The sequence below is a fragment of the Scomber japonicus genome, chromosome 13 (assembly GCF_027409825.1).
Source record: "Scomber japonicus isolate fScoJap1 chromosome 13, fScoJap1.pri, whole genome shotgun sequence".
NCBI lineage: Eukaryota > Metazoa > Chordata > Actinopteri > Scombriformes > Scombridae > Scomber > Scomber japonicus.
The window spans coordinates 28768143-28784607 of record NC_070590.1 but is presented as its reverse complement, the minus strand read 5'-3'; the positions used below and the strand labels follow the sequence as shown (position 1 = coordinate 28784607).

At 39.3% G+C, this 16465-nt stretch overlaps 1 protein-coding gene across 1 annotated transcript in view; it reads left to right on the top strand.

The window, feature by feature from the left end:
- Window positions 1-16465, top strand: part of ntm (neurotrimin) — a 476954-nt gene that overhangs the window by 264133 nt on the left and 196356 nt on the right. The gene's annotated exons all lie outside the window — the stretch shown is intronic.

Below are 16465 nucleotides of genomic sequence, written 5' to 3'. Positions count from 1 at the left end.
AATTAAATAAATGATATACATAGCAGCTGGCCCATGGGTCGCTGTCCCTTAGCAGAATTTTGCTTAGGGCCCCAAGGAGGCCAGGACCGACACTGCATGTACAAAATACATTAATCTCAAAAAAGAGGAACAATGCTTTGTATCAGATTTAGTTCATTTCCAATTTGGCAGGATCATTGTGCAAAGTCACCCTTCTAAAGTCTTTATATAGTCAGTGGTAAGAAATAGCTGCTGTACATTGGTACAGTTTTGAGAAAGCAATGTGGCAGCAGGGTACTGATAAGCTGTTTTTTCTTGTTTTTACTTTGGACTCACACAAGTAGACAGGGCTGGGACGAACAAAATACAGAACTGCCAATCCTGCTTTTGATTTTAAAGGTCACTAATTTGATCATTTGATCATTTTTTCATTTAGAATTGAAATCGTTACACCTCTACTATACAATTTACATTTAACATGGCTAAATGCATCAATTCACTTTCCTTACCATGCAACTGCTTTCACATAAATTCACTATCAGCAACACGTTTCCTTAAAGCTGTCATTTTTAACAGTGCAGTAAAATCCTTTCTAAGAAGTCCACAGTGTGACTGTGTGTGATGGGAGAGGCCTGCTCTGACTGCTGGACTACCTGCAGCTTAATGCTAGCCTGTTCATTTCTGCTTTGAAATGAATGACTTTCAGATGACAATAATTTACTGCGTGTAATGGCCCATAAGGTGAGCCATCACACTTGACTCTCAGTGAGGTCATGAGGTATAGAAAGAGTTGAGTGCAGCGATATTGTTGCATTTGTTGAAAGAACAAGGTTTATATCTCAGAAGCACTCTGGTCTTGATTTAAAATATATATTTTTAAACATTTATTCAAAGTAAAAGTTTCATTAGAACATAGGAAGGGGTAATTGGAGCCCTAGCAGACTTCCTAATATATAATTATATTTAAGTGTATCTCAAGAAGTACAAAGTCCATCATTATCTGAGCTTTTAGCCTTTATAACCCTTAACAAAAGCACATACTTCATTCTTTGTCAAATAGCAGCTGACCTTCAGTTGTGCTTCATTTGACAATGCAGAGCAGTATTCCAAACTTTTTATCAAGTCCATTTGGCTAGTTATAAGCTTCATTGGCTGCTGCTGTTGTGTTTCTCTTCCCTTTATTCCCCTAGCACTGAGGAGTCCAGGTGTTGGCAGCGAGCAGCTTGCGTGGCAGCGAAGTGATATTTTGATGAGATGACAGTCAGCTCACTTTGCAGTTGTGTTGTGCGGCGTAGCATTGTGGCCCGGTGCTCCGGTGGGACGGGCAGATCCTTGGGTCCACACAGCTGGCAGCGGCCCCTGCCAACTGCGACAGCGCCCCATCACAGATGTTCCTGCAGCAGCCACATTGGCAGCTTCTAGCCCTTTGTGTTGACCTTACAGTATTCAGGAGCACAGCCAGCCAACGGGTGGAACGTGGAATGTTGCAGCCATCAGTGAACCTGTTAAAGGAGTATGCTAAGTTTATGGGAGATTAGATTGTTAGGTGAAGAGGAAGGAAGCTCCAAAATGATCCATGTGTTTGCTGTATTACTCAATTCTGACATATTAGCATATGGAAGGGAGATAGTAGCCATGACAACTGACAGGTACATGACCTTTTTTTTAGTGAAGTTGTTAGTGCTTTCTATGATATGGTCCTTGGTACTGAAATCATTGTGTTCTCTGTGGCTAAGCCGACAAAGAGTCCTACCTCCCAAACTAGCAACAGTGTGAATCAGCAAGTCACTTTACATGGCAAGTACACATTATTATATATGAAGCATGTGATAGAGCTAAAGTTAATAATGTAAGTTATGTATACTATTTTTAGTAAATTAGCATAATAATATCCAGTAGCACAATGTTTTGAAAGTGTTTGTTCATCCAATGACAAATCAGAAAAAAGCATATCTCTATATCTGAGATGCTGGAATAAGCACGTTTGATATTTTTGCCTAATTTAAAATAGATCAAAATGAATATGTTGTGTCATCTCTAAACTTTTTCACAGATCATATCTACTTACCACCTTATCATAGGTGTTATATCTATACATTGTGAGTAATTCAATCAAAGAATTATAAGAGTGTTGTTTATGAAAGTGTAAAACAGCAAAGATTAGACACAAGTAAATCAAAAAGTCAGAGGCAGTGACTCCATCCAGAAGTCCAGTGGTCTGAGATTAGAAGCTCCCTGTGTGGCTCCTTGGGATCCTCAGAAGATCCATGTGGCTGCTATGTAATCCCTCCATGTTTACCTGGTGTTTCCTCTGATGTTGAGCTGGATGTTGAGATGTTCTTGCTTATCTATGTGGCCAGGATCACAGCTGCTGTTTTACTCCATGTTTACTCTGATGTTTCCATTTGAACATCTTGACTGGTCAGGTATCAGAGTCAGTAGAAGTTGTGTAGGGAGTTGACTATTTCGCTATATCCTGATGTGTGACTCATAATTATATGTTATCATTGTCAAATATTGTCCAATGTTATTCACAAAAACTTCAAATAAAAATGCTCAAGTTTTGGCAACTGAAAAGGTCTGTGGTGTGTAGTAGGGGTGGGCATTTGAATACATTTTGTTGATCGATCATCTGGAAAATTAATTGCTTCAAGACTCACACTACGCAACACAACTTCTATTTGAAACCAGCGTTTGATCGATAAAAATTTCATGTGATCAACATTATTTTTAATCATGCCCATCCCTAGTGTATAGAGAGGCTCCATCAACAAGGATCCTTTTCCTTCCTGTCTTCATAAAATAACTCTTCTGTTTGCCTCTTTAGTGCAGTGTCACCTTTAGAATGTTGGTATCAGTGTAGAAGCTGCAAGCTGACAGCATGCTGGTGGTTTTGTTTTGAAAAATATACCTAAAGATGATATTTCCTTTAGTAGGTCCCACTTTTATAGGTCCATGTTTGAGATGTAGTCAGGGTCTCATTCCCAGTCTCTCTATCTCTATTTCTATCTCTATTTCTATCTCTATCTCTCGCTCTCTCTATATCTCTATTTCTATCTCTATCTCTATTTCTATCTCTATCTCTATCTCTCGTTCTCTCTATATCTCTATTTCTATCTCTATCTCTATTTCTATCTCTATCTCTATATCTCGCTCTCTCTATATCTCTATTTCTATCTCTATCTCTATATCTCGCTCTCTCTGTATCTCTATCTCTATCTCTATCTCTATCTCTATCTCTATCTCTATATCTCGCTCTCTCTATATCTCTATCTCTATCTCTATCTCTATCTCTATCAATCAATCAATCAAACCTTGTATACCTGTGTAGCAGCTTTCATACAGGTGAATGTAATTCAAAGTGCTTCACAGTTGATTGACAGTGTAGACCAAGAGCAACATAAAGAAAAGGAATACAAATGATGAAGGAACAAAAACAAAGAACAAATTACAAAGAAAAAAAAAGCACACAAAAGAAACCAAGAATGATTGTGCCCCCATGTGGGGCCATGAACCCCCATCTTGGGAAGCACTAAAGCAGTTATTTCAGCATTACATGTCACTACCAGACTGGCGGAGCGAGACATGATTCCTTTTCAGCATTCCACCATCTCAGTCAGTAATTGGTAAATAAGTCTCTTAATACAACCTCATATGTGCAAACGCAGCATATGTCTTTCAGTAACAGCAGAGGGTCCTTGTTCTGGATCCTCACAGGCTGCATGGGAGCTTGAAAATCTGTTTGTCACAGCATGATCCCCGTGATAAATACTTGACAATGAGCCCAGATTAATTTTTATAAATGTATCTAATGATGGTGGGGTTACAGGAGCTGCTATCATTTAAACAGCTGACATTCTCATGTAGTTGTCATTTACTTAAAATGCTTGCTGTTTGCTGAAGGAGATTTTAAGGGGATACACAAACCCCCTCTCACTACCCCTACAGACAACACCACTACCCCCCCCCCCCCCCCCCTCGCCAGCTTCAACACCCCCCAAATCTCATATGCACAAAGGCAGACACAATTATTTTCACAGAGATAGAGGGAAATGTCATCAGGACTCTCCACAAGCCTCCACATTCTGTTACCTTCTTTTCAGTTTTTTTCATTTCCATGATTTCCTTTATCAGTTAAGTCTGCTCTCAAGATTGTCTCCGGCAATTTCATTACAGTCAATTAGCCTTGGGAGAGAGAGTGAGTATTGTAGTCAGTGAGGGAGTGTCAGAAGAACAACATGCATCTCATCCTGTGCATACCAAACAGTGACAGCAGGAGTCTGCCGGCCAAAAGCTCTCAGACTAGCTGAGGACATTTACCTCTCTCAAGCCTAATAATGTTTGTGAGACACACCGCTGGGTCTTTGTGCCCTCATGTATTTAGAAATAATAAAGCTTGTGATGGACATGTTGCTGACCACAAATGTAGCAGTTAACCCCCCCCCCTCTGTTGAAGTCAGCATTTAGCAACACAAGCTTTTCTTTCTTTCTCTTTTTTTCTATATGAATTTGTCTGCAGAGGTCAAGAGGCAATTTACAATTTCTAAACAGTGAAATTCAGCTTTTTAAAAAGAATAATATCTTGTAGATGTTAACTACTGTGTGCTACTGCACAACACACTGTCAAGGCAATTCATGAGATAGTTACTAAATTGAAAAAGTCATGACAACACAACTTTCAAACTAATGTATTTCTACTGGAGGTATCTTTTATGCCCACACCACATTTTATTCTGACATTGTTACAAACCACTATTAAATAATAACAATCATGTTTCATGATGTGACAAACGCTGTGGTGAAGGTTCGGTTAGGTTTAGAAACAAAAACACATGGTTATATTTAGGGAAAGATCAAAGTTTATAGCAACATTAACACTATGGCAAAAAAAATGTACCAACTGTTTAAAACATGACAGTCAGTTTGAAATGAGAAGCCAGCAGCAGTCTCCTGCAGCAAAGTCCACCCAACCCACCTCCTCCAAATCTGAAAATGTGTACCTATCAAACGTTCTGTAGATACTTCCAATTGAAATACATTAGTTTAAAAAGTCAAGCTGTCACTAAAAAATTAGATGTATGTACGTAATTCTATTTTTTTTTTCTATTTTTGTCACTATTTCACAAACTGACTGGGTTTATTTGTCTGAATTTGTGTGAATTTGACAATTCATCAGATCACAAATGTGATTGCAATCAGTCTTGGTTTTTCTTGACTACATGAAAATCAGCCCAAATCCCACTGCAATCCAGAGTGTGGTGCTAATGCTCCTGATGCTGTTTTTAACATCTACAAAAAGAATAACTTGTTAACACAAGAATGGTTCAAACAGCAAACAGCAAAAGCATAAAGAGAAAACACACACACACACACACAGTGGACTTGCATCAACCAGGGATCAGATAAATGCTACAGGGCCATGTTACACTGTCTGAATGAGTGTGAGTTGAACGCTCTGAGCAGCTTTCCCCCTCTTGTTTAATGTCACAGACAATAAGACGATCATTTTCAGTTTCATTTCAGTGTGAGTTGAGCTGCTGTTGTCAAAGGGGACAGACAGGACTGACCCTGTGCTGGCCATTTCCACACATTGTTGACTTAAGTAGTTACACTTGGGAGGAGTAAAGATAACATCTTGGACACATGGAGACATTTACACCTTCACAACTACTGGCTAGAATGAGCCTCCTGAGCTGAGATATGGACAGATTGCACAGTTTTGAATGCTTGGTAGATGCAGTTAGGGTATATATCTGAGCTTTCCAAGACATATGAAGTGACTAAGTTTAAGATAAGTTTAAATCATCTCAGAACTCAGGAACTTTTTCCTATTGCTAGTCATACAGACTGAGGACAGGTGGCAATTATAAGGTTAAGGCACTTTAATTAGGACATTCCTGCCTACTTTGCAACTGCACAGGCAGAAATATTGTCTGCTTATGCCCATTTGAACCTTACAGTTGACTTTCAGAGTAATCCCCCTTCCTCTGACATTAGATCTTTAGTCTGAGCACATTTACGTCATGTGTTGCGTGTCATAGTCCCTCAGCATATTTTCTAGGACACACTAATGTTATAAAAATCATTGTGCTGGTTTGTGTCTTCTCTGTGTGGTACATCAGGTACAACCAGGACATTTCCTTTGATGGCATATAGCTAAGTCTCAGCTGGCTCTGCTCATACAGCAGATCAGCCAGACAGAACTCCTGGGGATCCACATGGGTTCTTCAGGGAATAACCAACATATGCCTGACTGTGCAGTTTACTGCAACATTACCTGTATTATGTGTTTGTATCCTTCTGCCCAGGCATTGATGTATAATAACAGAATCCAGCGGTACTCTATGCAGAGCAAGACTAAGACGAAAATATGTTAACAAGGTAGTCATTTAAAGAACTTTTTTTTTTTAAATAGTTTTGAGGTAAGGCTGGGCAATAAATCAATATTATATTGTGATATTTTATGAATATCAGCTTAGATTTCGAATATTGTAATTTTTACCCACGTACTCATTATATCCACATTACTTATGATTATATATAATAAATCGCACAGATCGCCATCCCTAAAATATTGTCAAAATATTGATATCGAGGTATCTGGTGAAAAATATAGTGATATTTGATTCTGCCCATATTGCCTAGCTCCGATTTGAGGCTGGGATCAGTGGAAGTGTTGTAAGGCTTTGTTTATAATGAAGAGTGGAGGTTTAAAAGTAGGGCTGGGCCGATATGCTTTTGTGCTGGTTCGATTTGATTTTTGGGTCCCGATTCGATTTAAATTGCGATTCTGATTAAACAAGTATTGCGATTAGATTTTACCAAGTATTGCGATTTTATATTTCAATTATTGTGATTTTCTTTCCTTAAAGAAGAACAGGTTGAACCAAACACTTGATAATACATCATTAGTCATATTTACAAAACACAATACACACATCTCATCAGTAAAACTGTGAACCTGCCCTCATCCGCCAACATCTTACAATAAACTAAACTGCTACATTTCGCTGGTCTTTAGAAAAATAAATAAACAAATGAATAAGAATGAATAATAAAAAATCGCGATTAATATAAAAATCGATTTTTTGGCCCAGCCCTATTAAAAAGCATTTTTTAGTTTTTTAAGTTTAGTCATTAAGAGCCTTTTTAGAGGATGCAAAGCAGAAAGGTAGGCGGAACAGTTTTAATTTGAATTTCCGGGTTGTTATTTTGGATGAAAGCCAATTTATCTCGCTCCTCATATTGTAATTAATTAAAACAAAACCAATAAGATCACTTTAAAGTGTTACATCCAGGCCTTTATCAAGCATGCGTTTGCAGAACAGTGATAAGGTATAACACATATATAATAAGTTTCTTTCTTTTGCACCGTTTTGCCACGCTTCCTGTTAATAACACACATTTCCTATTTTTAAAGGGAAATGTGGGTGGCAGACTGTGCTGCCTCATGCTGTTTCTCACCCACACAGCAGTCACAGGAGTAATATGTGGCCATAATGAAAGGGTATATTAGAAAAAGGCAAAAACTTGGGAATGGAGGTTAGGATGACAACCTGGTGCATGGTATGGAAGTGAAGTGAGGCTGTCTGCTTGTGTGAATACAAAAGTTCAAGAAGGCAAAGTTGGTGGAAACATTGATATTAGATTCCTCCTACAGAGGTGATCTGAATTTTCATGAAACAACCATACCTGCTCAATGTTTTAAGATATGGCATTCAAATTAATACCGCCACATAAGTAGACAGGAGTGCTGGCATAGAAATATGTACTAATGAATGCACTAATCCGGTTAATGGTATGCTATGTTTTATTTACCATGACTATGATCATGGGTGTACAGCCTGGAGACTTGAGGAGACCTTGAGAGATGACAATGTGTTTAGTGGTTATTAGAGTATAAAAAAGCCCACATTAGATAGATCTTAAAAGTGCTGGCAACCTATTTTCAATCAGCTGTTTGTACTGTATAAATGATGGGAACATTACAAAATACAACACCAAACAGAATTGAGCAATATTGGAGTCAGAGTGTAGCAGCATCTGTTTAGTTGTCAGGCTGCTGTCAATCAAAGCAGATCAAAGTACAAACACAGTCTGAAGAGGCGGATTAGCTGAGAGTTAAACTGTTAATAAATTATACTTATGTGTACTTCAACTTAAGCTTTGATTGTTGCTTATTTGGTTATGAATATTTAATATGTCCCCCCGTCTGTATCTCTTTCTCAAGCTTACTGTACCCATCCCTCCATGTGGACTACACCTTCTACACTAAGTAATGAAGAACACATATATAAAGCTTTATGTGTGCCTCGCTCTCATTTTACTGTGTGAACACTCTAAGGCCGTTTCCACTGCAGGAACTTGGGGGTCATTTTACAGGTTCGTGACCGTTGGCCAGTGTCTCCATAGCAACAACTGCCCCTTAAGGACAATCTCATAGAACTTTTACAGGGGCAAAATGAGTCCCTGCCTCTGGGTATTTACTCTTTGCAGCCCTGAACAATTATTGGATGGAGCTTGAGGTTGACTCAGTGCTGATTAGGTATATTCAAAGCAGGATGTGACATCAACAGAAAGCACCAAACTAAGCACCTATAAAGTGTTGTAGAATGATTACATCACCTCCAGCTTAAAAAGTGTTAAATTAAATGTGGTAATTTATGGTTTTATTGTGGTAATATAAGAGCATTTCAAACAGACTGGTCAAATTTGACTGTGAACACTTAACCCCTTACACACTGTTCCAGGTCAAATTTAACCCATTTGTACATGTCAGAGCTGTAAAAACACCACATACACAGTTCTTGGAGCCACATTTTTTCCTAGTGTGATCCACAGTATACAAAAATGGAAGTAAAATGCATCTTTTTTTTTTTTTTTTACATTTAATATATGGAAATACAAAGTTTAACCTGTGTTTATTTTCAGCATTCAAACATGTGACCGTATTCATTTTTCTATAAAATATTCTCCTGGACCATAAAATAGTGATTGTAAATGTCTTTTTTCCACATTAATTGATTAATCAAACAGAAATATGAATTGAACATTTTTTAAATTAATGACTGAAGTGGAATTTATGAATGTAAATTGATATAGAGGTGAAATATGAGTCAGAATAGGAACAGTATGTAAGAATTAAATAAGAGAGGAGCATGTTTGACACAGCTTTCCTTGCACAAGACACAATATTTGCTTTGTCCTCTGTTTGTCCATCTGGTTAAAAATCAGCAAACCAGCCAAGAAACCAGAAATTAGCCACAGTAGAAAGAACTGATGAGACATGACATCTTCACTTGCCCACATGTCCAGAGGGCTGAAGCTGATGTGCTGACTGTGGTTTGATAAGTTCAGTGTGTTGAATTGGAGCAATTGGTTGTGGAATCTACCAGTCCACTTGCTTTTCACTCAACCCTTCTGGATGCACGATGACCTGGATGAATCTTCACACACATATTGAATTGAAGCAGTTTTCTCCGACCACCAGCGTTATCTGCATCCACTCAAAATGAAAACTGATTCATCAGAGCAGGTGCTTGACTGTAGCACACACACACTTCTCTCCCTCTCTCTCTCTCTCTCACTCTCTCTCTCTCTCTCTTCTGGAAATGTCCATTCTGGGCTCTCGTGTTTGTCCGTATACGCCACACTCGGCAGGTTTGATTTCTGAAATGAGTCACACCTCGGTATTGTGTTATTGTTTGCTAGAGGTATATTTGTTTTGAGAGGGCCTGCAAACAGACCGAATGCAACATCTTCAAACAGTGCTCGAGGTGTGATATCTGAAAAACCGTGAACCGCTGCTCATGTGTTCCATTCATCGCTGATATTGAATATGGGTACCATTTCTTTTATAAGGAATGCGCAACTAAGTGAAACCTTGAGAGCCTTCAGTTTGACAGCAACGACAAATGATTGGCAAAAGTTTTTACGGATACACTTCCTGGACTGAGACAAGCTAACAAACCAAGGTGATAGCGTTGGATAAAAATCATTTTGTCCCAATTTAGCACAGAGCTCACCTGTGTGGGACAAATGGAACACGCCCGTTTTGAGAAATGGTAGCAATGTGTTTGTATCAATAAGCAGTGTATGCCCCCACTTAGCATTTCTGAAAGAAAGTGCCACTTCATTGGGTCTCAATAAAAGAGACACAGCACCACCCACCATCATGGCTGTCAACGCCACCACCCACTCCACTTCTCTTCAAGGATATCCACAATGTTAGGTGTTTCTTCTTCTTGTGCTCAGACAGATTATGCATCAAGTTTTTAATTGATCCCTCTGGGGTGGGATTCTCACAGTAGGGGGAGACTAAGGTACACAATGGTATGAACCTCAATCCTTGGATGTCTAAGCAAACACAGTGTTTTGAATACCTAGCTCTAGGCAGCATTAATTGGTTTAGTATACTGGTGCCTTCCACACTGCAGAAGACGGGATGTATTTTACTGTTATTTGAGTAGTGTTAGTAGTGAGATGAGAGTGGGACATGGTGTGTTTACATGCGTGACAGTACCCTGTGTACAAACGGCCTTTTGGAGGATCCCTGTTATCATTTGTGCATAAACTAAAACAAATACTGTACATTATTCAGATATGAAGAGATAATGAGCTCTGTGCAAATTCCATTTTCAGTAATGTTTTCTGTAAACACACACACACACACACACACACACACACACACACACACACACACACACACACACACACACACACACTCTGCTGCATTCAGAAAGAAGCACTTATAACATTGTTGGCACTTTAAAATCATCCATTTAGAAATCATATACAAAAGTCCAATTTTGGCTCATCAGATTTAGATTTTTACTAAATTTGAAGTATCAAGGTAAGTGCAGTGGGAACAGAAAGTGCCTCTGTAGGCAAAGAACGTCCCTGGTGTTCCATGCGTGTGCTGAAGTGAAAACAAATAGGCTATAGAACAAGTTCATTATTCAGCTAGGTTCATCTTTATCTTCTTCTCAGTTTTCACCAGATTGGTTCAGTGCAAGATACAACTTGACTGATAGTCTACAGATGTTATTCTTATGACATGGTAAGCTTAGCACTTTAGGAACATAACACAGCTGATGTTAAGGACCATCTTAAAAGTGTATACAAAGAGTTTTTAAATAAAAGAGTTTTTTAAATATATGACCCTCATTTTTTTCATAAATAGCTTTCTCTCAATTTTATTGTAAACACTTCAAACCAAATGTATATTCATCAGTTTACTCCCATGACTGTGCAAACCCAAACTCTACTATATGGCCCACTGTGTTTCAGACTTTTGGTCTCCCTTTGTAACTCTACAGTATTTCAGTTTTCATCTTGCACCACTAACAGTTCTTTCAGAATCCATTTAGATGAACTTTTTTCTTAAGATTCAGTTCAAATGCAAATCATAGTATTAGATTAATTAAGTACATGATTAACTGTTATTTGTTGGCAGCTAAGCCTATAAATATACTATATACATAAGGAGTATGACTGGTGTTGAAAACATTTTAAAGAAAAAGGTTCACAATTTTCAAGTGTGTCTTAAAACCACAGTCAGGTGTCCATATGAACAGTGAAAGAGGTTTCCCCCCTTTGTATCATTCCTCCTGTTCCTCCAGTGTGTCCACACAGTCATTTCAAAGTAGATGATCAGCTTCTTTTCAGCTTCAGCAGTCTGAGTTAGTCATATCAAGTGGTATCTGACACATTTACAGTCTTTTTAGCATTACATTCCCTCTTAGGGACTGATTTACTAAAGGTCTGTGTGTGTAAAAACGTGTGCAAACTTGACATCACTTCCAGCTTCACATAAACTTTTAAATACATTGTTACACAGAAGGAGGACTGTGGATTTAGTCCTCCATCACTTTCATTGTAAGAGCATTATGAAAGGATCTTCTAATGGTCAGTATGAACAGGAGGAATGATTACAGCAAGAAAAAAAGGTTTCAATGTTCATTTGGGCTCCTGACTATTGGTTTAAGACAGACTTGAAAAATTGTGAATCTGTCCTTTGATGCAGGAAATGAAACAGACTAGACAACTCCATCAACTTCTAGTGAGACCCACGTCCAGCTTTCATCAAGATTCGAGTATAAGGCAATTTGTGGAAAGAGACTCAGACTCTGAATCATTTCCTCATGTTGTGTGATCTGTCTACAGCGTGTGCAGAAGGGTATTTGTTCGTGGGTGAGAGTGCACGTGTGTGCGTGCTCTCTCTCTCCCCCAGTATGACTCAACATCGGAGCCTTTAAACTCTCCATATCCCTCTGGGGTATTAAATGTCCTCATCCTTGTCCGCGGACTCTGGGAGAGCTGATGATCTTCATTAGTGGCGTCCGGATAGAGGGCACGTGTCTCTGCAGACCTCTCATGTCCCGTCCTCGCACCGAGAAACCCAATCTGACAAATCCTCTTATAAATATATCATTCTCCCAGCATCCCGAGCCTGGGCCCTGTCCTCATCAGACATCGATGCCTGATTCGTCCTTCCTTATTTGCACAAGGCATTGATCAGGTGCCACCACAGCCGCCGCCGCCGCCACCGTGAAACTAGGGCAGGCGCCGTGGATGAGCTGTAATAAATGATGAATATCCTTCACTGAGCATTTTTGCCAGGACCTGACACATGAGGTATGGCGATCAGAGTTAATATCGTCTCGCCGGCATGCAGATGAAGGGTCAGGTTGCCATCCCATCAACTACAATAATTGAACTGTCGTCCAAAGCTGCTGTATTCCCCCAGTTCTCTGCTAGTATTCCCCTCTCTTATATATTTCATGAAATTTTCATCAGCTCAAGCAGGGAGTTATTTCCTGTCTTCATTTACTCAGCTAACTTGAACGGTGCTGAAGACTCGGTTGACAGCGAACAAGATCTACAGCCATGTTTTATCAGATGAAAGCGGCACGTTGATGAAAAAGCAGTTCAAGTTAGATCAAGGCACTCAACCTTTAAAATGCGGGCAAATGACAGCCCACCTGTTTTTTAGGCGCTTCCTGCCATTTAAACCCAATTCTGCTGCTCGGTTACTGATGCCTCACACAGATCACTACTGTTCTATATTGTGGGATCTGAGCGTGGATGACACCTCAAGGTAACAGATTCACTAGCTGCTGTGGTAGATCAATTTAGTGTGATAACATCAGGATGCCAAGGCAGAATGTGTATTCCCCCTGAAAAATATCCAATGTGGAGGAATTGTATTTCAGTTGAGGTAAGAGGGAGGCAGTGTAGCAGCACTATCCTCCTCTCTGTACTACATGCTGTGGTTTTGTAGCATCTATACAAAAGTAGAACATTTTAAAATATTTTCATTTTTGTGCTTTTTGGACCACTTGATGAAAAGTCATCACATTTCAGAGTAAAAGACGTGGTTATTTTTATGTATGTAATGTATGTTAATGAGCATCAGTCTCGTACATGATTACACCTTCTTATGTAAAGCTGTTCACTTGTTCACTAAAACAACATAGTGACTTTTGACAGGTCCTGATCACATCTCTGTTGTAATGCACACTGCGGTCAGAGGTCAACATTGCTTCAACTTGTTTTCATTTTCCTGTGTGTGAAATCATACACTATGTAGTGTTTGATTGTAACATTGGACCTCTCTTTCAGGCAACCAGAGGTTAAAAAACTAACAAAGCATAAATAGAGCATGGGAACATAATTCCTCTTTGTTTACTGTCTACTTTTGAAAGACATTGAACCCACACTACTTCTAAAGCTGCTGAAAGTTTATATCAGACCTTTAATGTGTGATTGTGTTGCAGGTTGCTTAGGGAGTCCTTTTATAGCTCACATTCTAATACTATTACAAAGTAAGTGCCATAAAACTACAAAGCTTATGAAAACAAACAAAATATGTCAGTTTATTTAACTTAAACATATCTCATGCACATGTATGAACTATTCTTTAACTTCATTTAATAACAAAACACTGAATTCACATGAATTCTATGCTGCAGATATGCAACTCATAACTCAAAAGCTCTAAAGACACAAGAAAAAAAATCTTTTCATCAGAAATTTGACTTTTTATACACAAGTGCTGCCACGTGTTCCAGCACAAAATGAAGTTCAGTTTAATTTTAAAATGACTTTTATTTCATCACTGAGCGCATTCACTTGAGACTGTATAGAGAAGAAAAGACCAAATCAAGGTGAACTTTAAAGCGTGTATTTTTCCCTGATGTTCCATAATGAGAATAAACCTTGGGATTTAACTTCATGAAAAAAAAGAAGAAAAAAAAAGCTTTATCAAACTTTGAAGGTAAGCTATGTTTGAGGGCTCCTATTCATCTCACAACTGTTTACTTATAACTCTGTGCTCTTTTGATATCAACCTCTCTAGTGGCTAATAGACATTATCACAGTCTCTTAGAAATCACACAAATGAGAACAGTTATTATGTGGATGAATCAAATAAGGGAAATTAGGACACGGGTGCAAACTGAAACACTGAGTGGGAGAAAATAAATGCCACATATGAAGCCAGACAGAGGAGCGCAGGGTAAACACTCAGAGGGAGAGCTCTTCACTTTGAGAGGTGTAGTATCCACCGAGTCCCTCGCTGAACCTGACCACAATTACAGGTCATGTAATCACCCGAAGGTGGCAGTGGGCAGATTTCCATAGAAAGCGGTAGAGAGAGAGAGAGAGAGTGAGAGAGAGAGAGAGAGAGAGAGAGAGAGAGAGAGAGAGAGAGAGAGAGAGAGAGAGCAGTGATTAAACAGAAAGAAATATGCCTTCACATAAACATGTAATAAGTCATTTTAATGTCCACAGGCAGCAGTTTTCTTGACATCCCCCAGCTCTCTGCTTATTTCCATTAATCCTCGGCCCTCAGCCTGAAAAAACATCCAGGATGCTTCAGCTGCCATCTGCTCATATTGGCTAATAAAAGCAACACCATCAAACTGTTAAATTATGCCTTTTTATGATTATGATGGGGAGACTCTAATTATTTCTGTAGACAGCGCTCTGAAGGACTCTCACTCTGCCTCTTCTTTTATATTGATTATTATTATTTTTCTGCCTTCTACATCTCCTTGTCCATCTTTACAAGAGGAGAGACCTGTATCACCACAAGTCTCTTGTTAAAGTTAAAGTTAAAGCCTTGTAAATTTCATTACTTAGTCTACTTTATTTTCCGTCTCTGTGATCGTCTCTCACAATGACAACAGCGTTCTGAAATGTCCTGTAACAGCTGTAGGGTGAAATTCCAAGCTGTTTACTTCACCCTGATGTTAATGCAGATGTGAAGTATCTACTGTATTTCTGTCACAAGTTTCTTTAAGTGGATATAGTGCAAAGACTATATTCAGGAGAAATGTCAGCATGATAGATGTCCTCAGTCCGTCATTAAAAGACTTCAAAAGTTGGCCGGGTCCCAAGGCTGGGTGATGTGTCTCCATGGCGCCAAGCGGAGCCGCCCACAATACCCCAGCAACCAGTCAGGGTGGAAGATGGATGTGAGTGTTGTATAGAGCAAACCAGTGTGTGTATGTGTGAGAGAAAGAGAAAGAGAGAGAGAGAGAGGGACTGTGTGTGTGATTGTGTGTGAGGGGGGGTGGTCAGTCCAGGTCTAGGCTGCCCACAGCTTTTGTATGTCTGTCTCATTTCACAATTCATCAGCCGAGCGTGACTGTCAGGCGAGCCTTCAGCTCCAGCGATCCATCAGGTCCTGTCACCCAGCCATCACAACTGAGAGATGAGGGCCCCGACATTCGAATTCCATTAGCCCCATCAGCCTAGCTATACAGCCAGCCAGCCAGCCAGCCAGCCAGCAAGCCAGCCAGCACCTTGTTCGGGACTCAAAGAGATAATAACACTGTATCAGCGAATCAGAAACAGGTCCCATTTTCCTCCAGCCGCCGCCACTCCCTCCGACTTCCCGTGGGATATGATGCTGTATTATAGCCTGCGCTGACTGACTCTCTTCTCTCCTTTGACAATTTTGCCCCCTAAATGAAATATTTGTGCCTTTTCCAACTCCCTTTCCCCTTCTCATCAACTTCTTTCCTTTCTATCTGAACAAAGAAATAAAACATAAAAAAAGGAGAAAAAAAAGACATGAGCTTTAGATTTGGAGTCATTGTGGTTTCTCAGACATCAGCGTTAACAGTCAGCTGCACTCTGACACCAGCACTGTGATGACTATGTCTGTAATCATGAGCACATATGAGAGCTTTGAGTCTTGTGGAATAGGGTCAGGAGGTCTTGGCTGACACTATTTGGTCTAATAGCTGATGCTTAGATATAACCAAAGTTTTCTGCTGAAATCTATATCGATATACAATTACAATAGATAAAAAATGATCAGACTTATGCTATTAACCAAATGTGTTTCCTAATCAATCATTTGCATAGTAGAATATATAAATAGCATACAGAGATAAAAATATAAGCGTATGGATGTTATACCAGGTTTGGCAGCTCTGTGAAGCAGGATAACCTGTCACTCCTATTTAACTGCAGG